Below are 24046 nucleotides of genomic sequence, written 5' to 3' on the forward strand. Positions count from 1 at the left end.
TGGAGTAGTCCTTTAACTTTCCTGGGGCTTCTTCCAGCTCCCTGCAGTCCTTCTGTGCCCTCACCTTGACTCTGCGATCTTGCAGCCAGCCACAGTGCCCCTCTGCCAGCTGCATGTGAGGCCTGGGCCATGCACCTCCTGATCGCACTCTCGGCAGGAACATGAGCAGTTGAACTTTTCATATACTGCGCATGCGATCAAGAGGACCCCTTCCTCTTTGTGGCTTCACTCCCTGCGTGTACAACTGTGGATGCACTGCACAGGCCCACACATGGCTGCACCTGCACAGTTGCACGGAGCTTCTTGTGCACGGAGGAAACAACAGGTACAAGTAGCTCCGGACTACTGCGCCTGCGCAGTGCGGACACAGCCCGAAGTTACTCAACACCCAGCATCCATGACGGGAGCACTCTACCAGCTGCTCATCCATGTCCCATCTCCATGGCTACAGGTGTCACCCCTCGTGTGACTCGCCGGCACATATCTCATCACGTTATGAGAGGCGTGTAGCTATAGAGAGGACTGGATGTACGGCTTACAGAGAGCCATCATTGCTGGAAGCCAAGATGTGAGTAACTTCTCATGCACCCATATATATAGAAAAATGACTCGCACACCAGCCAAGAGATAGATGCAAAACGTTTTTATTCAAATCTAATTGATAAAAAACAGCAATAAGTTACATATCAAATGTTCACAAGTGGTTGCAAATTAGCAGACATCACAGAAAATGACAATTACATCAGAACATCACAAGGAGTCAAATGCAGAAAAAGCAGATATCAACTTACAGCAAGCGGAGTCATGGGCGTCCATACGTTGGGCAAAATGGGGTGTGCTCAATCCCCTGGCCAGCTGCTGCCCCCCCCCCCCCCCAGCCACCCGAACACGGAAGTGGCCGGCCAGGCGGCCACCCACCTGTGGCAACGGAGAGAGAAAAGGGAGCATGTGGACAGCGGTGGAGAAGGGGGGAAGTCTCCCCCCCTTCCCTCACCTTTGGAGCTCCCTCTCTCTCTCGCTCCCCCCTTTAGGAGTAAGTGATGCGGGCGGCAGCGGCAAGACACTTACGCTATTAGCAGGCATGAGTGACTCTCTCTCTGCACAGATACAGAGAGTCACTCGCGCCTGCTAATAGTGTGTCTCGCCGCTGCCGCCCGCATCACTTACTTCTAAAGGGGGGAGCGAGCGAGAGAGAGAGGGAGCCCCAAAGGTGAGGGAAGGGGGGGGGGGACTTCCCCCTTCTCCACTACTGTCCACACGCCCCCTTTTCTCTCTCCGCTGCAATAGGGACACCTATAGATCTGGCTATCTATACTGGGGGGCACCTGTCACTACCTAAACTAGGTGCTCCTGTCACTACCTGAACTGGGGGCCCTGTCACTACTTAAACTGGGGTTGTCCTGTCACTACCTAAACTGGGAGGCTCCTGTCGCTACCTAAACTGGGGGACTGTAACAAGCATTGATATGGAGGCTGCTGACTCGCAGGGGGTGTCTGCAGCCGCCTCTCTCCCTGGCTCTCAAGTGTTATCCGTTCCCTTGGCGTCTAGCACGCCGGGAACGGTGTTGTCTCCAGCTCATAGGGTGTCTGTCTCGCACGGGCGCGCACGCGGAGACAGAACCCTTATGCGGGCAGAAGGCGCTCCAGCTGACCTGCTGGTCGGCTGACGTCACTGGTGACTCTCGCCGCTTGGATTGGCGGATTCCGTGGTGGGAGTGGCTGGAAGCGTACCTCCGCTTCATAAGCCTCCAGTCTTCATTCATTCGCTGTCTGCTGTCGTGAATACTTTGTGTTAGCGCTCAGACCTTAGACTAGTGCCAGGTGTTGAAACCAAGGACTTCACACCAAGACTAGGATTATTGTTATATTGTATGTGCAGACCTTAGACTGGCACAGGTGTTGAAACCAAGGACTTCACACCAAGACTAGGATTTGTTAATTGTATTTGATTACCTGTGTATGATTCTGGCTATATCTCTGACCTTGCTTTCTGCTTAGCGTTTATGTACTTCTGCCTATCTGACTAGTTGCTGAACCTTTGCCTGTCTACTCGTTATCCTTCTGCCTTACGATTCTGTACTGATACTACCTCTCTGTTGCCGAACTTGGCCTGTCTGACCTTCTACTCACCAGTGGGCCCTCGCCACTGGTGAGGCAATATTGGCTCGCCAGCTTCTCTGGTGAGATAATCTCTTATTGCTCTATTAGTGACTGATAGCACCTTTCCAGCTCCACTGGAAAGGTCTGATCAAGTCTATACAGTCAATCACTCCACTAGTACCTTACCAGCTCCTCTGGTAAAGGAATAGTCTGAATATTTCTATTCTCTTTCTGTTTGTACCTATTCCAGTCCTCTGGAGAGGTCTGTGCTATTTTATACATTCAGTATACTGTTCGGACCTTACCAGCTCCTCTGGTAAGGCCTCTCAATACTAATAAAGTTACGGTTGCCCCAATACACAACTGTCTCAGTATCTTGACCAGCTATACTCGCATTATTGGTGATTCTGCAGATTACCACATAATCAGGTATAGTGTCTGTATTAGTGGTGATGCTGCAGATCACCTAATAATCAGACATCTGAGTTGCAGCACCCAACCGTTACAGGGACCTTGTCACTACCTAAACTGGGGGGCCCTGTCACTACCTAAACTGGGAGGCTCCTGTCGCTACCTAAACTGGGAGCCCTGTCACTACCTAAACTGGGAGGCTACTAGCGCTACCTAAACTAGGGGGCACCTGTCACTACCTAAACTATCAAGGCCAGCCAGCCCAGCATCACCACCAGCCAACCAGCCCAAAATCACTGTCAAAAAGGCCACAGCATCACCGCCAGCCCGGCCACAGCATCACTGCCAGGCCTTTCAGCCCACACATCATCCCCAATCCAGCTAAAAACAGTATTGCCAGGCACAGCAGCCAGTAGAGGAGAATTCAGAAGCCAGGTGAGAGGCAGCAGCTAAAGCCGCAGGGATATGCTAATCACGTCCCTGCAGTTTGGGTGGTCTGCGGCTGATCATGCGGGCAGATGCCCGCAATCGCACTGCTGCTGCTAGCAGGGGGGGATTGGCTGCAGGGGACAAAAGTCCCCTGTGCCAATCCGAGCATTTTCACGGAGAATAAACACTGTTTTTGTTCAAAAACAGTGTTTATTTTTTACCTAAAGCTACCGCCACTGATTTCCACCGGTTTCCGGCACCCGATCGTTAAATATATGAATGGAAACAATGTTTCTATTCATAATCTCCCCGCCACCACTGTGATCGGAGGCTTCCGATGGAAGCCTAGGTCACTTCCCCTAGTTACATTGTAACAATACATTGGCCTATGTAGAATACAAATTCTCAGCGAGGACATCTTGTGGCCAAATATTAAAGTACACCTACTGACTTTAGAGAAGAAAACAAACTAATAATATTTATGACAAGAGGGCATATAATTATGAAATAATGGGCTAAAAATGAGTGATGGATGTAAAACTGAAAAAATTGCACCTTTATTTCCAAATAAAATATTGTCACCATACATTGTACTAGGGATATAATTTTAACGTTGCAATAACCGGGACAAATGGGCAAATACAATGTGTGGATTTTAATTATGGTAGCATGCATTATTTTAAAACTATAATAGCTGAAAACTAAAAAATAATGAATTTTTTCCATTTTTTTCTTATTATTCCCATCATGATGCATTTAGAATAAAATAATTCTTAGCATTATGTACCACCCAAAGAAAGCCTAATTGGTGGCGGAAAAAAACGAGGTATAGATCACTTTGTTTTGATCAGTAGTGATAAAGTTATTGGGGAATGAATGGGAGGAGTGCTGACAGGTGAAAATTCCTCTCGTCCATAAGGTAAAAAAATACCGGCGGGCTGCAGTGGTTAAACAGACTGCTTAAAGAGAACCTGTACTGAGTAAAATTATTTAAAATAAACACATTGAGGTAACTTCAAATTAACATGACATAGTTACCATGCCATCAGTTCCTCTCAGAAGCTCACCATTTTCTTCTTATAGTGATCCCTTCCAGTTCTGACAACATTTTGTCAGAACTGAAATATATCAGTTGCTGTCAGTAACAGCTGAGAGGAGAACTGATGTGTCCATGTTTCCCTATGGCTCAAGTGGGCGATGTTACAGTTTAACTGTGTGCTGACCAGAAAGCTGTTATGGTGTAATGGCTATTTTCAAAATGGAGGACGGAGAATTCCATTGATCACAGTGGACAAACAGGACGCAGGAGATGAAACATAGATTGAGTACTAGACTACACAGGAGGTAAGTATGACTTGTGTATGTTTATTTTGACTTTTAATTTTCAGTTCAGGTTTTCTTTAAGACTGCTTCCACACAGGCACGTTACAGGCGCACGTTAGTGCAGCCTGTAACGCTCCCCCAACCCACAGCAATGTAACACAAGTGGGCTGTTCACACTGCCCACGTTGCGTTACATGTAACGCTGCACGTTTTAGTGAAAGTGCAGCATGATGTGCGTTCTACGTTAGACTGTTTGCACATGCTCAGTGGGGGGCTGAGAGGAGGCGGGGAGATGCCGCTACAGTAGCCGCGCACATGGCTACTTAATATGCACTGCACTGGCGGCCGCTGATTGGCCGGCGGGACCACGTGATGCGGAGTGTCTCGCTCCGCATCGCGTGGTCTCGCCGGCCAATCAACGCCACTCTGGGAGACCTTATACGGATAGAGCCGCCTAACGCGGCTCACTCTAACGTCCTCTCCCGCACCACCATGCGTTGCGTTAGGGGCACGTTATGCGACCATAACGTCCCCTACAACGCAACGTCTTGGTGTGTAAGTAGCCTAAAGGGAACCTAAACTGAGAGGCATATGGATGTTTACTTTTAACCACTTGCCGACCGCGTACTCATACCGCGCGTCGGCAAAGTGGCAGCTGCAGGACCAGCGACGCAGATCTGCGTCGCCGGCTGCAGGCTAATTAATCAGGAAGCAGCCGCTTGCGCGAGAGGCTGCTTCCTGTCAATTCACGGCGGGGGGCTCCGTGAATAGCCTGCGAGCCGCCGATCGCGGCTCACAGGCTAAATGTAAACACAAGCGGAAATAATCCGCTTTGTTTACATTTGTACAACGCTGCTAACAGTAGCAGCGTTGTACTGGATCAGCGATCCCCGGCCAATCAGCGGCCGGGGATCGCTGTCACATGACAGCGGGGAGCCTGTTAGAGGCTGCACAGGACAGATCCGTTCCTGTGCAGCCTCGGATCTCCGGGGAAGGGAGGGAGAGGGGGGAATCCTGCGCGGTGGAGGGGGCTTTGAGGTGCCCCCCCCCCCCCGGCCAGACACACGCTGGAGCGATCAGACCCCCCCAGCACATCATCCCCCTAGTGGGGAAAAAAGGGGGGCGATCTGGTCGCTCTGCCTGGTGTTTGATCTGTGCTGGGGGCTGTAGAGCCCACCCAGCACAGATCAGCAAATACAGCGCTGGTCCTTAAGGGGGGGTAAAGGCTGGGTCATCAAGTGGTTAAACAATACCAGTTGCCTGGCATCCCTGCTGGTCTCTTTGGCAGTAGTGTCTGAATCATACACCTGAAACAAGCATGCAGCTAATCCAGTCTGGCTTCAGTCAGAGCAGCTGATCTGCATGCTTGTTGAGGGGCTGTGGCTGAAAGTATTAGAGACACAGGATCAGCAGGAGAGTCAGGCAACTGGTATTATTTTAAAAAGAAAAATCCATATCCTTCTCAGTTTAGGTTCCCTTTTAAGTCAGCAAATGACATATTGGAATGTCAGTTGAGAGATAGGGTGCAAATAAACCTGAAACAGAACAAAGTACAATATTTACAAAAATGTCTGTACACCCATTAATTAACAAAAGCAATATATCAACCAATAGGATAAATGGGTGCTGAGTCTGTAAATCGGGCTCATATATGGCCCTAAAATACCAATATATATATATAGAAAAATGACTCGCACATCAGCCAAGAGATAGATGCAAAAAGTTTGTATTCAAATCTAATTGATAAAAAACAATAAGTTACATATCAAATGTTCAGTGGTTGCAAATTAGCAGACATCACATAAAATGACAATTACATCAGAACATCACAAGGAGTCAAATGCAAAAAAAGCAGACATCAACTTACAGCAAGCGGAGTCATGAGCTACACAGCAGAAATGTCTACTACAAGAACCAATACAGAGACTCCATTGTGTGAAAAAAAATATACCCTGACAGTGCGCCGTTTCGGATAGTCTTCGTCAGAGAGTATACAATATATGTCCCTTCCGGCTGCTGCACAAGAATACTGAAAAATATCAGCTTAACCTGTATGTTAGCCGTCCGCCCGCCCTGGACACCTGGGCTAGCTCATTTGGCGCATGAGAAGCTACGCGGCGGCCGCCTCAAGCCCCTCTGCGTCACTTCTGGTTTCACGAATCTCCGCCTCCTGTGCCGTCAGCCATACGGGGACAGAGCAAGCCAGACAATATTTACAAAAAGGTCTGCACACCCAGCTTAAGGGGAGCAGCTCTGGCTCCCCCCATTAAATCGGCAGCAAGCCTTGTTGCCAGTGTGCTCAAGCACAGTAGCGGCTGCAGCACACGGAAATATTTACATCTGTGCTCCAGCGCAGGCGTAGTGCCAGCTTCCCCTCGAGCACCGGCGCAAATAGCCGAACCCGAGCTCGGCTTTTCCTGACTGAGCCCAAGGAGAAGCTGGCACTGCGCCTGTGCAGAAGTGCAAGTGCAGATATTATTGCCGTGTGCTGTTCAGGGGAGCCAGCACAGAAACGTGAAGGCACAGGACAGGGTAAGCCTCATTGGGACCCTGAGGCTTCCCCCTTCAGAGGAATGTACCCCCGGGGGCACTTTTTTCCTTACTAGTTTTCTTTAATATTAATATTTAGGGGCATACCTGGCTACCTAACTCCTGCCACTACCAAGAAGACCGTGTTCTCGGTAGCAGTGTTGCGATCTTTAGCGGCAGGGGCAGTGCGGCACCAGGGTCTAGTTTTGCTTACAGCATTGTGAAAACTAAAGGTGCCCATACATGGTACATAGTTACATAGTTATTTGGGTTAAAAAAAGACATACGTCCATCGAGTTCAACCAGAGAACAAAGTACAACACCAGCCTGCTCCCTCACATATCCCTGTTGATCCAAAGGAAGGCGAAAAAACCCTTACAAGGCATGGTCCAATTAGCCCCAAAAGGGAAAAAATTCCTTCCCGACTCCAGATGGCAATCAGATAAAATCCCTGGATCAACATCATTAGGCATTACCTAGCAATTGTAGCCATGGATGTCTTTCAACCCAAGGAAAGCATCTAAGCCCCCTTTAAATGCAGGTATAGAGTTTGCCATAACGACTTCCTGTGGCAATGCATTCCACATCTTAATCACAATTTTTAATTTTTTTTCAAATAGATAATTTAGTTTGATTATTCTGTTAGATCAAATATAAAGATTTTTCCAACATGTCTGATCGGATTTTTATAGAATAAATGGGATAATCGTTCATTTTTCTGATTGAAAAAAGATTCATTTCAACTTTCATTCGATTCGATCATTTTGATAAAAAAAAAACCTGTAAAATCAAACTTTTTATTGTACCACGTATGGGCACCATAAGAGTACATTTGAAATCGGCGCCGGTAGACTTGGGCGCAGAATACAGCGCTATGAGGCTGATCCTGCTTCTGCACAAGTCCGGGCCGTTTTAATTACTATTCCCCCTCCAGGCCGCCATGGATAGTGGGGGAATGAAATAATTCTGCTTCCAGCGATTGCTGGAGGCCGAATTATTCTGTTTTTAAGCAACTTCGGCTCCGTCTTCTGACGGCGGCGACGTTACTCACTGAGCGCCGCTATAGACTGATTCCCATTATAGTCCATGGCGGCGCTGGCTGCGCGCAAATCTAGCAGCGCTGAAAAGCACTGCTCCGCACCATAAGACTGGCTCTGTACCCCGCAACCAGCTCAAGAATGCTCCGTGATAAATAATTGAAAGAAAGAACGGCACCAAATGCTAAAACAGGCAGCCTTCTGGGGGGTCCTTAGCGCTTGCTCCCTGTGCCTCCGGTTTAAAGACATCAATTGTGTGGTAAGAGTAAAGGATACAGGGCACCAGCTGAATTGCAAAGGCTAATTTATTTCATCCCACCATAGACAGACACCATAGATCAGGCAGTAGGTCTAAGGGCCTTTTTCCACTAGCCTGCGATTTGCGATTTGCTTCTGATCGCAAATCGCAAGGTACATTAAACTAATGGAAACTGCAGCAGCAATTTCCATTAGTGCGATCCGATTGCGATGCGATTTTGGTCAAAGCGCAATCGTTGTCCTGCCGCGTTTTGTATGCGATTGAGCTGGACTATAATGAGTATAGTAGCTCAATCGCAATCGTAATCGCATGGTGGTAATTGAAACGCGATTGCGATCGCGATCGGAAACGCGATCGCAATCGTGATCGCATTTCATAGTGGAAAAGAGCCCTAACAGTCGTTTCGCAAGCTGGCAATGCTTGCTTCCTCAGAGACCTCAGCTCAAGAATGCGCCAAAATGTGGGGGACATTTATCTATTTATTTTTTATTTATTTACATAACTGATAAAACACGTTTAGACAGCAGCTGCTCAAAGAATTACGTACATACTCATAGGGCTTGATTCACAAAACTGCAGTAACGTCCTGCTATGCGTTTAGCGCGCAATGTAATGCGCGGGAAGGCTTGCACGCATACAGATTTACGTGCGCGCTAACGAAGGTTGTCGCGCATTAATGCACGCACTTTGCCGCATTACCACACGCACATAAATCTTTACACACGCAAACCTTCACGCGCATTACATTGTGCGCTAAACGCATAGCACGGCTTTGTGAATTAAGCCCAAAGTGCGCTATCTCGAAGCAACCCACAAATGTACAAAGTAAACTGCTTTACTGAAAAGTAGTGATTAACATCAAGCTGCATTCATTCAATCTTAAGAAAAACTGAAGTCCCTGCTAAGATTTTAACTACATGACAATGTGAGAAACCTTTTAGCAAATGAAACAGGCGCAGAGCGTAACACTAAAAGCCTCTGAAACATCAAAACAACCTCAAGCACATTTATTTACGAATGTAACCCCTACTGACCCTGCAGCCGCATAAGCAGCCCTTGTTGTTTCTAAAACAGATTGTCTACTTGTCTGGCAGATCAAATCCCACAGAAACTCTGTAATGCGCTCCCCCTGTGGCTGTGCCTCTAGATTAATTTCCCCAAATTTCTCCATCTGAAAGCATGACGGGGCATCAGCCATGCTGTTACAAATGCTTACTACATGTGTGGCCTTCAGCCAAATGTTACATTTCAGCGAATACACAATCGGTTGCCTGAGCTACGTAGCTACAGGGGTAGATTCAAACAACCCACCTGTTGTCCGATTGCTTTAAAACAACTTTTTTTCTGGGAAAAAATAAATGATTCCCAAATATAAATAATAACGAATACAGACAATAACTACAAAAATATTGTGTTGTCGTCAACCTTCTGCTGACTCTGCCCCTCCGCAGGGCTCTAGTCAGTAACCTCCACAACCAGTAGATCCAGCTGCCAAGCTGTCACTACTCCCTTACTTCCCTTGCCCGCCATAGATAGCTGCAGGAGTCCCTTAGGGTAGTCAGGTGCCCTCAGTGTTAAGTTGCCCCCGACTGAAGAGAGATCTCGTCAGTGGAATGCCGAGAGCTGAGTGAGTGCCTTCTCATTTACACTCAGGACTCTGAATAGGGAAGGAGGGAGGGAGGCACTTGAGGAGCAGAGTGAGCTGCCTTCCTATTATCAGGCACCTGTAGGCACGTGCCTAAGTGCCTTATGGTAAATCTGGCCCTGAAGCAGGAAAATTATTAAAATCTCGGAGGTGTCAGTTGGTCACCCGATCTTAAAGTTGGCCATACACTTATAGGTGTTTCGCGATCAATCAGATCTGCCAGAAATATGTACCTCACTGGACAGAAAATCTCATACAACCAGGGGATGGGGCAGGATGGTAGATCTTCGGTAGTGCAGCCATTTGAGCGGTGCCATAAATCTATGTGCAGTGTGAGAAAGGAGCAGATCCCTCTCAGATTCAGATCAGAGCGGGTTCTATTTTTCTACCATCTATACATGTTTGGCTATCTTAGAACGTGTGGACCACCGTAATGCATACAGGATAGTCAGCCAGCAGGGATGACCAAAATACAACAGTCTGACAGAAGCAAAGTTTGCCTCAGATGAAAATACACCATTTTTTTTACTTTTGTATTTTGGACTGTGTCCAGCAGCAAGCTCCAATGCGTTTTGCTGCACGGCTTTCCTGCTCTGCCAAAACTGACCACTGCCCCTCCTCTCCCATCCTACTCTGCCAAAACTGACCACTGCCTCTCCTCTCCCATCCTGCTCTGCCAAAACTGACCACTGCCTCTCCTCTCCCATCCTGTTTTGCCTTCAATGATTACTGCCCCGACTCTTCTCACCCTCTTCCATCCTGCTCTGCCAAAGCTGATCACTGCCCCCTTCTCTCCCATCCTGCTCTGTCAAAACCGATCACTGCCCCCTTCTCTCCCAACCTGCTCTGCCAAAACCGATCACTGCCCCATTCTCTCCCATCCTCCTCTTCCATCCTGCTCTGCCAAAACTGACCACTGTCCCCTCCTCTCCTATCCTGCTCTGCCAAAACTGATCACTGTCCCATCATCTCCCATCCTGCTCTGCCAAAACTGACCACTGCCCCCTCCTCTCCTATCCTGCTCTGCCAAAACTGACCCCTGCCCCCTCCTCTCCCATCCTGCTCTGCCAAAACTGATCACTGGCCCCTCCTCTCCCATCCTGCTCTGCCAAAGTGACCTTATCTCTCATCCTGCTCTGCCAAAACTGATCACTGGTCCCTCCTCTCCCATCCTGCACTGCCAAAAGTGACCACTGCCCCTCCTCTACCATCCTGCTCTGCCAAAACTGATCACTGCCCCCTCTCCCATCCTGCTCTGCCAAAACCGATCACTGCCCCCTTCTCTCCCATCCTGCTCTGCCAAAACCGATCACTGCCCCATTCTCTCCCATCCTGCTCTGCCAAAACTGACCACTGCCCCTCCTCTTCCATCCTGCTCTGCCAAAACTGACCACTGTCCCCTCCTCTCCCATCCTGCTCTGCCAAAACTGATCACTGTCCCATCATCTCCCATCCTGCTCTGCCAAAACTGACCACTGCCCCCTCCTCTCCTATCCTGCTCTGCCAAAACTGACCCCTGCCCCCTCCTCTCCCATCCTGCTCTGCCAAAACTGATCACTGGCCCCTCCTCTCCCATCCTGCTCTGCCAAAGTGACCTTATCTCTCATCCTGCTCTGCCAAAACTGATCACTGGTCCCTCCTCTCCCATCCTGCACTGCCAAAAGTGACCACTGCCCCTCCTCTACCATCCTGCTCTGCCAAAACTGATCACTTCCCCCTCTCCCATCCTGCTCTGCCAAAACTGATCACTGCCCTCTCCTCACCCGTCCTGCTCTGCCAAAACTGATCACTGCCCCCTCCTCTCCCGTCCTGCTCTGCCAAAAGTGACCACTGCCCCTCTTCTACCATCCTGCTCTGCCAAAACTGATCACTGCCCCCTCCTCTCTCATCCTGCTCTGCCAAAACTGACCACTGCCCCCTCCTCTCCCATCCTTCTCTGCCAAAACTGATCACTGCCCCCTCCTCTCCCATCCTGCACTGCCAAAGCTGATCACTGGCCCCTCCTATCCTGCTCTGCCAAATGTGACCACTGCCCCTCCTCTCCCATCCTGTTCTGCCTTCAATGATTACTGCCCTGACTTGTCTCACCCTCTTCGATCCTGCTCTGCCAAAGTGACCTCCTCTCCCATCCTGCTCTGCCAAAACTGATCACTGCCCCCTCCTCTTCCATCCTACTCTGCCAAAACTAATCACTGCCCCCTCCTCTCCCATCCTGCTGTGCCAAAACTGATCACTGCCTCTCCTCTCCCATCCTGCTCTGCCAAAACTGACCACTGTCCCCTCCTCTCCCATCCTGCTCTGTCAAAACTGATCACTGTCCCATCATCTCCCATCCTGCTCTGCCAAAACTGACCACTGTCCCCTCCTCTCCCATCCTGCTCTGCCAAAACTGATCACTGTCCCATCATCTCCCATCCTGCTCTGCCAAAACTGACCACTGCCCCCTCCTCTCCCATCCTGCTCTGCCAAAACTGATCACTGCCCCCATCCCCCTCCCATCCTGTTCTGCCAAAACTGATCACTGTCCCGTCATCTCCCATCCTGCTCTGCCAAAACTGGCCACTGTTCCCTCCTCTCCCATCCTGCTCTGCCAAAACTGATCACTGGTCCCTCCTCTCCGATCCTGCTCTGCCAAAACTGATCACTGCCCCCTCCTCTACCATCCAGTTCTACCAAAACTGATCACTGCCCCCTCCTCTCCCATCCAGTTCTACCAAAACTGATCACTGCCACCTCCTCTCCCGTCCTGCTCTGCAAAAGCTGGTTACTGCCATACTTTGTCACATTCCACTTTGCCATCACTGATCACTGCTGTCACAGCTGATGTGCAAAACTGGCAGAGTTCCCCTTAACTTAGATACATCTGATGAGAAAAGAGCGTTTCACTTAAAAAAAGTCAATTTTCAAAAACCATAAAATGGAAATGCAATGATTTCAGCCAGTATTATAGCTCATTTTGGGTTGCACATGGTGGCAGGACCTGCGGAGGCTCACAACAAGTTGAAATTCCATTTCTTGCCGTAACATTGTAGTTTTCACAATGCATTCTGGCTTTCCATATTCCAGATTGAAATGACATATTCCGTGCTGAAAATTTAGTGTCACTCAGTTAATTTGCAACCACACTAGTGCTGGCACAGACTCGGTACACCATGGCTCCATACAGACCGGTGATGCAAAGGTGTGCTAGGCATTGGCACTTAGAGGAAGATATTTGGGAAACATTTTTCTTCTGAAGGAGATAAACTCATATTTAAGAAATGCAGAGTAGGGACACCAAGAGCCAAATATAGTGTAGTATGTACTGGTAGTTGAAATGAAGTATGATAGAGTAATAAGCTATACTCACAAAGCAGGGTTACCTCAAAGGCAACCACTGTATAGGCAGGTGGGGAGATTAGACCTGACCCCACTCACACCGACAGAATTGTCTGGCTCTTCTACTGACCACATATGCTATTGCTCCGTTGTTATTGCCTGATGAAGTGGGATTAAACCCTCAAAACGTGTTGCATTGTCCCCCGGAGTATGTAAATAAACTTTTATTTGACAAACACATTGGCAATTTTTGTGTCTGCTTGGAAGAGGTAACCCACTGCTTCCTTATGTTTTAAACTTTGTAGATTCAATTCAAAATAGACAAGTTATATCTTGCCTGGAAAGCAGACATCCCTAACCTGTCCTTAGAAGACTGGACAACGATCTTAGGCCATTTTATTACTACTAACATATCAGCGCGAGATAGATTAGTTGCTCTTAAGTTTCTGCATAGAAGCTATTTATCACCACAAAGGTTACAAAAACTTGATCCCACTAGGCTTGGAATATGTGATAGGTGTCAGCAATCAGGGGCCGATTTTTTTCATATGGTCTGGCTATGTCCATGCATCTGCATATACTGGCAACAGGTACATGCTGAAATACAACAAGTTTTTGGTATTGCATTTACACTAACACCAGAACATATGCTACTAGGCAACCTATCAGATGAGTTGTTATCCACACATAAGATGATTTCCTTTAGATCACTTGTCGCCTATGCCCGTAAATTAATAGCTATTAAGTGGAAGCAACCTACTAGCCCTACAAGGAAAGACTGGATAGCATATGTGCACAAAGAATTAATATTCATTCAAAAAGTCTATCACAAACACAAATGTTCCAAAAATTTTTTTAAAAAGTATGGACTAGCTGGATTTCACGCTTTAAAACTCAAATTTGAGGGTTGAGTGGGAGGGTTACATGATCATTTGTACCTAAAATCTTCAGGGGGAGATGCAACCAAGTCAGGACTACAATATAATATAGTAGATATGCACTTAATACTGGCTTAACTTACTTTTTGACGTTAAGATGAGCTCAAGACTGCTATGCACATATGTCTATTATCATTAGAAACATGACTCTTGCGCTCGCTGCTGGATATAGACAAGATATCTCAACTGTATGTTTGTTCATTGTACTGTCATGGTGTCAGCTACTTAGCGGGCACTATTGTTGTTATTGTTATAAAATTTTCAATAAAAAATATTCTTTCAAAAAAACTTTGTAGATACTTTTATCCTTTTGGCGCCTCTGTATCCATACTATTCTATATTTAGGAAATGTTTCAGAAGGGTAGACAAGCTTCTGTCTATAGACAGACGGGAAGACCCTTGGCCCTAAAGTCTCATCTGGGGTCAGAATGCAGATAGATACATGGCTGGATTAGGCTGGATAGGAAGCTGGCACATGGCAGGGTGAAGCTGCTGAGGAGGCTGACACTTGGTGAAGGAAGGGTTAACTGTAATTTTTGGATAGCTGCAGTTGGGAAATATTTGATCTTAGGCTTTAGTTTATTTACTTTCAGATTGATTCCGTAAAATATTGCTGGGTTAGCAGGTATACTTTTAAATGGAGAGCTTTTCTTGGCAAGGCTGTTGGAATGGAAAATGTACTTCCTGATAAAAAAAGGTCACCACCTGGATTTAATGAAAACAATTAGGCGGGGTAGCTGCAGTTGGTGAGGCCTAGGTTCAGCAATGTAATGTGCCCAAAAAACGAGGTCAGCTAACTACTTGAATATACTGAATGACCCGATTATTCCATTGGTGAATTTCTTTTTCCCTGATGGCATGGGTATATTCCAAGATGACAAAGCTAGGATTCACCAGGCTCAAATTGTGAAAGAGCAGTTCAGGGAGCATCAGAGATTTCACACATGAATTGGCCACTGACCACCGCACAGTCCGGACCTTAACCACTTAGCAACCCTTGCCACGCTTATCTACGCCCCTTTAAAATTCACCTGGGGCACAGGGGCGTAGATAGGCATCTCCTGTTTTAAGAAATAGTCAGTCAGTCTGAAAAATTGGGAAAACTTTGAAAGTGTCCCCAAGTGCAGTCTCAAAAACCATCAAACGCTACAAAGAAACTGGCTCACATGCGCCCCAGGAAAGGAAGACCAAGAGTCACCTCTGCTGCGGAGGATAAGGTTGTCTGAGTCGCGTACGTTAAAAAGGGGCGCTGGGAAAAAAGGGCGCCGGGTTTTAAACGATAAACATGGATAACGTTTAAAAAATATAATGTACTATATTTCGTTTAAAAATAATGTTTTTTAAAGTTATAAATCATTAAATAATGTGCATGAAATTGGCAATTGTGAAAACGTTAATCTTCCGTTTAAAAAGTGAAACGTATAATAACGTTTAAAAAAAAATAGTAAGTAACCCTCCCTGTACCTACCCCTAACCCCTAGACCCCCGTGTTGGTGCCTAAACCTAAGACCCCCCTGGTGGTGCCTAAACCTAAGACTCCCCTGATGGTGCCTAAACCTAAGACTCCCCTGGTGGTGCCTAAACCTAAGACTCCCCTGGTGGTGCCTAAACCTAAGACTCCCCTGGTGGTGCCTAAACCTAAGACCCCCCTGTTGATGCCTAAACCTAAGACCCCCCTGGTGGTGCCTAAACCTAAGACCCCCCTGTGATAAGCATTAATAACGTGTGAAAAAAATATTGTGCTGTTTTTCGTTTAAAAATAATGTTTTAAAAAAGATTGTACTGTTTTTCGTTTAAAAATAATGTTTAAAAAATTATAAATCATAAAATAATGTGTAATCATGAGAAGCAGTTATAAAACAGTAAAAGTCTCCGGGCGCCGCTTATAAAACGTTATTTTTCTCGGGCGCCCTTTTTTCCTGTCGGGCGCCCATTAAACGATATTTATTATGGGAGTGAATGGCGGCGCCCGATTTGTCCACTTGCCTCAGGCGCCCGAATTTACCAGCCTCAGAAATCGGAGGTTAACCTCCCTGGAGGAGAGAGGTCCAGGGCTTGCCCACACTTCCCTCTAGGCATCGCATGGTGGTTTGGGGGCCCTAGCTAATGAGGGGCCCCCGGCTGTCGTGCGGACCAGTGTTTGTAAGGTTAACAGCAGCTCAGATTAGAGACCAGGTCAATGCCACACAGAGTTCTAGCAGCAGACACATCTCTAGAACAACTAAAGAGGAGACTGTGTGAATCAGGCCTTCATGGAATATCTGCTAGGAAACCACTGCTAAGGACAGGCAACAAGCATAAGAGACTTGTTTGGGCTAAAGAACACAAGGATTGGACATTAGACCAGTGGAAATCTGTGCTTTGGTCTGAGGAGTCCAAAATTGAGATTTTCGGTTCCAACCACCGTGTCTTTGTGCGACGCAGAAAAGGTGAACGGATGGTCTCTGCATGCCTGGTTCCCACCATGAAGCATGGAGGAGGAGGTGTGATGGTGTGGGGGTGCTTTGCTGGTGACACAGTTGGGGATTTATTCAAAATTGAAGGCATACTGAATCAGCATGGCTACCACAGCATCTTGCAGCGGCATGCTATTCCATCTGGTTTGCGTTTAGTTGGACCATCTTTTATTTTTCAACAGAACAATGACACCAAACACACCTCCAGGCTGTGTAAGGGCTATTTGGCCAGGAAGGAGAGTGATGGGGTGGCCTCCACAGTCACCAGACCTGAACCCAATCGAGATGGTTTGGGGTGAGAGCTGGACCGCAGAGTGAAGGCAAAAGGGCCAACAAGTGCTAAGCATCTCTGGGAACTCCTTCAAGACTGTTGGAAGACCATTTCAGGCAACTACCTCTTGAAGCTCATCAAGAGAATGCCAAGAGTGTGCAAAGCAGTAATCCAAGCAGAAGGTGGCTACTTTGAAGAACCTAGAATATGACATATTTTCAGTTGTTTCACACTTTTCAGTTATGAACAATACTTCCGCATGTGTTAATTCATAGTTTGGATGCCTTCAGTGTGAATCTACAATGTTCATAGTCATGAAAATAAAGAAAACTCTTTGAATGAGAAGGTGTGTCCAAACTTTTGGTCTGTATTGTATATATTTGTTATTTTAATTTCTTTGTATTATATTTTATTTGGTGGCATTATTTAAATTATAATAATAATACATTATATTTATTATGTGAGACAAGAGACTTAAAGTAGGGTACACTGTGATATTTTAATATTCTCTCTTTGTTATATTATTTTCTTTAATGTTTGTTTTTAAAGAGGAACTCCAGTGAAAATAATGTAGTAAAAAAGTGCTTCATTTTTTACCATAATTATGTATAAATGATTTAGTCAGTGTTTGCTCATTGTAAAATCTTTCCTCTCCCCGATTTACATTCTGATATTTATTACATGGTGACATTGTTACTGTGGGCAGGTTATGTAGCTGCTCCTAGCTGTTTTGGCTGTTAGAGACAGCTGTAAACAGCTAATTCCTGTCTGTGAACATTGTTACATTGTGGCAGTTTGCCCAGAGTACCGTGGTACTCAGTTTCTTGTGGGAGGGGTTTCAGCACAAAATCAGTCATACAGCGCCCCCTGATGGTCAGTTTGTGAAAAGCATTATATTTCTCATGTAAAAGGGGGTATCAGCTACTGATTGGGATAAAGTTCAATTCTAGGTTGGAGTTTCTCTTTAAGTTATAAACTTATTTGTAATTCTTTTATGTATTATTTTAATATATTTTGTTTTATCATTCTCCATTTGCTAACTATTAAAGCCGATTAAAGTATAAAAATAATTAAGGTTGGTGTCTTCCATAGTCACAGGTGGCGGACTGGTAGGGCAAGGGAACTCTTTAAACTGTTGGGCAGATGTTGCAAAATTCCAGACCTTGCTTTGATTCATCAAGGCCACCGATTGTTATGGAACATGTACTGGAAACACTTCCCAACCTTCAAGTTTATATTTTATCTTATCTAAGCAGGCGTAGGAAGCAGCAAATTCTGTCCAAGTTAAGAATGCCCCTGGCTTCATCAGAATCCGAATCTGAATATTTGATTTTGCCAAAAATGACTGGGTCATGCCCAGAATTGGGTTTGGCATGTACAGGGCTAGTGTGGAATAGAACATACAATACGAAAAACAACAATTTAACATTAAACATCAAAAGCAACATAACATAACGTTATGAACAACAGCACACATATCATAGGACGCAGGGTGAGGCGGACGTGTGGCTGGACCGCGTCCTATGATATATGTGCTGTTGTTCATCGTGGGTCTCTGTAATAAGGGCCCAGATGTAAGTGACCTTTTAAAGTTTTTATGTGTTGCTTTTATGGATCTCTATTAAAGTGTACCCGAGGTGACATGTGACATGATGAGATAAACATGTGTATGTACAGTACTAAACATATTAATAACCAGGGAGTTTTACTTTTTTTTATTTTGCTGCCTGAAATAGTTAATTTTTAAGGCTGGAAATGACAGCTTCTGGCTTGTCAGGAGCTTGTCAGGAATATAGTAAACATAACTGATAAGCAAATTACAGCCATAAACTTTTTTTGTAACAAAATACATTTTCTACATATTTCTGAGAGCAAATGGAGAGAGAAAGGGTAAATATAGTTCATGTATTTTCATTTAGGGACACTTAATAGACTGCAACTGAGCAGAGACAACAAAACATTCAATCGACTTTCTAAATGTTTAAATATAAAATAAAATCCTGGGATGTCTTGAAAAGTCATTTTTAGGAGTAGGAGGATAAATGTAATTGTTTATCTCATCAGTTTATTTTCACCTCGGGTTCACTTTAAAGTCGCAATAGATACGCTTAGATGTGTATTGTTTTTTTGCATGCCTAAATACGGTGACATACTGCATTTGAACTATTCTGTTGTACCTGGAGAGGAGGCCAGCTGTGAAGACACCTGCCGCTGACCTCATAAGGCTTTATTGCAGACCCTGTGATTAAGGTCTGTAATTGTCCAGTAAGCGCATCCGTTGTTTTGGTGTTTCCGGTGGTGGACGTATATGACATAGCGCTGAAGTGTTTTATTCTATCAATGATCAAGATGCTGTACTGAAGTGTTGGACTTTAGCTGCTCTGCATATATACCCTGTTCCAATTATTGTATGACTTTGCTGGTTGCGCTGATATGCATATGATTATCTTGAACATTTCTTTCATGTATCCAGGGCCCAGATTCTGTTGACCAGACAGCAGATCGACCAACCGTTTTGATATTAGCAAATCGGATAAAACATTTTGGATGGAAATTGGTTGAATGTATCAATCTGAGATGTTGGGAAATCTCGGGCCAATGTGGTTGTCAGGTGCAATTATCATGGCGTGCGATAACCACAAATTATAGACAAGATGGAAACCCCGGCCGTTGTCCCTCAAAATGTATTGTGCCCCCAGGATGCCTGTACTTTACCTGTCACACTGTTCACAGAGTGTCCTTCCTGTATTTCCGCATTGGCACTCCACGTGATTACTGGCATATATGACATGGGGTGAGTGTGTGGCATAATTTGGGCTGAGGCTGCCATGATAACGGGCCTCTAGTCTGTGTTTCCCCCCAGGCCAAAAGGTCCCAGTCCTCCCCTGGTAGCAGCATAGTGTGTGTGTGTGTGTATAGTGTATGTCTACTGTGTGGTGTGTATAGTGTGCTGTGTATGGTGTGTGTGTGTGTGTATATATAGTGTGTGTGTGTGCATGTGTGCGTGTGCGTGCGTGTGTCGATGCCGCAATAAGTACATTTTAAGGTGAAACGCTCTGCTGCATTACAACTTTTTTCTGGTGAACCCATGCCGCAATAAGTGTATTTTCTGATTTTCTGGTGAAACGCTGCTGCATTATGATTTTTGGGGGTGGGGTTTCACCACGGTGGTGGGGGGTATGGTGCTGGGGGGCAATCAAGGGGGGTGGGTTGGGCGCCACAGGATTTCTCGCCTGGAGTGACAAAATGGCTAGAGGCGCCCCTGGCTGAACCTGACCCAAGGAGGGTGGTGCAAATGCAATGTTCTACAAGGGTAAGAACCAGACAGGGTCCATGGCACAAAGCTGCCAATCCAAGAAGAAAACCCAATGAAACCTAAAATTGGACAATAGACTGAACTATATAATAGAGGCGCCATGGTAGTAAAAAAGCAATTAAAAAACGTTTAAAGAGAGGAGGTAGTGGTGGGACTTACCTCCTCCAAGAAGATACCAAAAATTGTTGGTTCGTAATACACAATTTATTCACAAATACTCCGCAATTGCAACGCATTTTGCAGGTTTAATCTTGCTTCATCAGGCAGTGAAAGGAGCAGTAACAGGACTGGGTCAATAGTAGAGCCAAGCGCCTCTGTTGATGCATTGCAATTGTGGGGTGTTTGTGAATAAACTGTTGTGCATTACGAACCAACGTTTTTTTGGCATCTTGTTGGAGGATGTAAGTCCTACCTCCTCTTTTTAAACGTTTTTAATTGCTTTTATACTACCTTGGCGCCTCTGTTATACAGTTTAGTCTTTTGTCTAGTCCACCCCAGGTGGAGGGGTATTGCCCCATCTTTCTAATATACAGAGAGCGACTATTTAGGGTCAAGTCTAATCTCCCACCTGCTGATACAGTGCTGATGCAGTAACCCTGGTTTGTATCTATTCACATTGTTATTTGCTTCTGGTGTCTTGACTTACTACACTATATTGGGCTCTCTGTGTCCTTTTTTTTTGTTCTAAAATTGAACAAGGCAAATTTTGGAAAAAACAAACAAACAAAAAAAAAAAACATAAATTATCAGTATTACCCTTGAAACTGAAAATGTCAAGTTCAAAAATCCATTGAATAGCCGCTGTGATTATTTGTGGCTGAAAATAATGGACTTAAAGCGGATCCGAGATGAAAAATAAAGTATTATGCTGGGGATACACGGTACGTTTCTGTACCGTGTATCGACCAGCTGATCCGGCCAGCTGATAATATTCAGCTGGCCCGATCATGCCGCTACACCCTCGCCTGCTCGATTCCTGCCGGCGGATAATGGCAGGGAATCGAGCGGCTGATAAGGACCGCCGGTGGGGACGAGCGGGAATCGATCCGCGCGCACACGGGGACGCGGCTGGGGTCGATCCGGCGGCTAATCGAGCCGCCGGTCGACCCGTCTATGCCCACCATAACAAGTAACTTGTCTATATATCTTATTTAAAGTTTAGTTCAGGAGTCTCAAACTCAATTTACCTGGGGGCCGCAGGAGGCAAAATCAGGATGAGGCTGGGCCGCATAAGGGATTTCACAATCAGCAGCTGCCGAAACCCAACCCCCCCCCCCTTGCATTGATTTTTATTTCAAAATCAAATTCACACTGAAGCAAACTATTTTGCCTATTTTACCTTATAGTTCGCTTCAGTGCTTCCATTACAAGTAATCCGCTGTGTCCCAGCCGCAAAACGAGGGCTGCAGAGCCCCCAAATCGCCCGGGGGGCAATCCGCCGGCATTTCCTGGAAGGGGCAGAGCTTTCAGCTTCAGCTCTGCCCCTCCTGACGTCAGTCGCAGCGCATCGCCGCCTCTGCCCGCCCCCTCACTCTTCCTTCACAGAGAGGGGCAGGGAGAGGTAGCGTTTGACGTCAGGAGGGGCAGAGCTGAAGCTGAAAGCTCTGCCCCTTCCAGGAAATGCTGGCGGATTGCACCCCAGGCGATTTGGGGGCTCTGCAGCCCTCGTTTAGCGGCGGGGATGCGGCGGATTACTTGGGAGCACTGAAGCGAGCTATATGGAAGCTTTTGCCGGCGAGGGCCACAAAATATTGTATCGAGGGCCGCGAGTTTGAGACCCCTGGTTTAGATAGTTTACACAGCAAATGTAGCTGCAAACCGCTTTAATAGAAAATGATTCTTTCTTCCTGTGATACGACAGCAGCCATGTTGTTTGTAAACATTACACAGAGACTGTGAAAAAGAACTAATCCCCCCCTCCTCCCCTCTGCCTCTGAAATCAATGGCTAGTAACACCTCCTCCTCCCCCTGCCCAGACTGAGCTCCCATGAGCCCTTGCTACTGCCAAGGCTCTCTGAACCCTGTGGGCGTGGTTTATTTAGTTTATAGGGAATTAGAGTATTAAAACAACAACAAAAAAGTATTTGGCTTGAGGAATGCCCTATAAACAATAGGAAAGGAACACAATTATGCAATGAGTAAAAGTTCACCTCGGATCCACTTTAATGATTCTGCCCTCCCCCCCCCCCCCAAAAAAAAAACCGGGGTGGGGTTGATGGCAAGTTGTGGTTTTTTTTACAATAACTACTGTGGCAGTGGCCCTGCAGTTGCAGCTGGGCGCGGGCTGTGGGGTACTCAAGTTTAATACTCTTTCTCCCTTCAACAGATGCCCCCCTTCAGAGTAGTTGTTCTTATGGCCACACTTATAGGTGGAGGGAGCAATGGTGGCTGCACTGTTATGGCATGGGATCATGGTGGCATACTTGTCATATGATGCATGGCAGATGGGCCCCCTGGCTGTGGGAATAACTATGGTGGACTGTGGTGTGTGAGAGAGTGAAAGTGGGGGGTGGGCATCATCAAAGTTCTGCTTGGAGCCCCTTGATTTCTAGACATTTCTCTGGTAATAATCATAGGTACGACTCTTCTTCATCCACTGTGCTAAATCCTGGTTTCTTCCCCATCCACCAGCACAGTGGTCATGTGACAGTCGCACGATGAGACACACGGTCATTGGATCGGTGTATTGAAACGTGTGGGAGGAGCATGATGCCTACAGAGGAACAGAAACCTCTTGCAACTGCAAAGCAGGTTACTACAAGACTGACTAGTATGCTCTATGGTAATTTCTAAAAGAGGAGGAGGCCCTGCACATAAATGACGTTACTACTATGATTAAGAATACTAGACCTTTTTGAGTTACAGTATGTTAGTTATTTACAGCCAGGTCACCTGTAGGACCCTAAGTACTCAGAATTTATTTTTAAGAGGAGAGCACACATTTGAGAACTTAAGTCCAGACCTTTGTAAAGGATTAACTGAAGAACTTGGAAACTGTCCTTATTTCTCGCCCACTACTGTAGCGAAGGTGGTGGCACAATATTTATGGGGAGGCGGCAGGTAAAGGTATCCTTTAGATATGTTTTTATCAGGTAAATATTAAATGCTACTAATGAAAATGTGACATTTACTTGTAGTGCAACCTACTGGTGAGAATAGCAAGCTAGGCAAATAAAAGAAGGTTCATGCTGCCTAGTAATGATATTAGCTTTGTAGAAAATGATAGATCCTATCAGTCACCAAGTTTGGAGACTTGGGCCTTTGTAATATTTTCACAAAACTTTATTGGTCAAATTCACTCAGTGTTGGTAAAAATTGAAATGTTCATTTGAAAGATTTCAGGTTTGTGATAAATCATATGTTTTGCATTGTGATAAACACAATAAATACAATTTAGTGTCTAATAAAATGAGGTATCCTACGTGACTCTGTCTCTTTATGTAACAAATTCCAATTTTAGTATAGGCCGAGTTCAGAGATATGCTCTACTTATGACTTTTGTTAGATAGTATAGATTTTTAATTCCATGATTTTTTTTCTTTTGCTGTTTGCAAAGCACCATGGGCAATAGTTTATTGTTACTGACTTACTCACTGCTGATGCCCACAAGTCTGCTCATCTTCATCTTTTTTTTCCTGTCAGTCAACACCCGACTACTGTAGTCAGGTGGTCATCACAGTGACATCATCCACCTGCTGCAGGAGGGTGGATCTGCTCCCCTTGATGAAACCACACCTTCTAGAGGTTGTCAGCATTTGCATAGGTTGTGAGTCAGTATGCTGCCATGGTTTCGGCAGCAAGAGCTGCTGCACCATAAGACGGCAGTGTCACTGTAGTGGCCATGACTGCTGGGCTGGGCTCCAACTCACTGGAAGAAGGCAGTGATTACACATTTTTAAAACCATGGCAACAATACTCACTCATAATAACATCTACACCTGATCCTGCTCCCGTGGTCGGGAGTGTTCTGCGCATTTCATTAAGACTAACTGCACTTGTGAGGAACTTTTCTGG

The 24046-nt window shown here is 45.9% G+C and overlaps 1 long non-coding RNA gene across 2 annotated transcripts in view; it reads left to right on the forward strand.

Moving 5' to 3' along the window:
• LOC137541367 (uncharacterized) overlaps positions 1 to 23423 on the forward strand; it is an 84322-nt gene extending 60899 nt beyond the window's left edge. Inside the window, exon 3 of one of the 2 annotated variants that reach the window (XR_011025136.1) lies at positions 22609 to 23423. This is a non-coding gene — a long non-coding RNA (uncharacterized lncRNA). The remainder of the gene's footprint in view (positions 1 to 22608) is intronic. The other variant, XR_011025134.1, reaches the window with a different exon arrangement.
• Positions 23424 to 24046: the final 623 nt, after the last annotated feature.

The sequence above is a fragment of the Hyperolius riggenbachi genome, chromosome 12, assembly GCF_040937935.1.
Source record: "Hyperolius riggenbachi isolate aHypRig1 chromosome 12, aHypRig1.pri, whole genome shotgun sequence".
Lineage (NCBI taxonomy): Eukaryota > Metazoa > Chordata > Amphibia > Anura > Hyperoliidae > Hyperolius > Hyperolius riggenbachi.